A 216-nucleotide genomic window follows, 5' to 3' on the forward strand; every position below is an offset into this window, starting at 1 on the left:
AGAAAGAGAAGAAGAAGAAGTGATGGACGGAGCGAAAATATTGACTTGTGTAGGAGGGAGAAGAAGAGTCGATGGAGGGTGCTGAGAAAACTGACACCCTGAAGGGTAGCTCTCATATACACCCCCTCCCTCTCCCTCTCCCCCCCCTCTCTCTTTCTTGTCTCCACTAGGACTTTTTTCCGATCGAGCTGTCTCTTCTTGCTCTTCTTCTTCCTC

The sequence above is a fragment of the Cystoisospora suis genome (genome assembly GCF_002600585.1).
Source record: "Cystoisospora suis strain Wien I chromosome Unknown contig_8711, whole genome shotgun sequence".
Taxonomy (NCBI): domain Eukaryota; phylum Apicomplexa; class Conoidasida; order Eucoccidiorida; family Sarcocystidae; genus Cystoisospora; species Cystoisospora suis.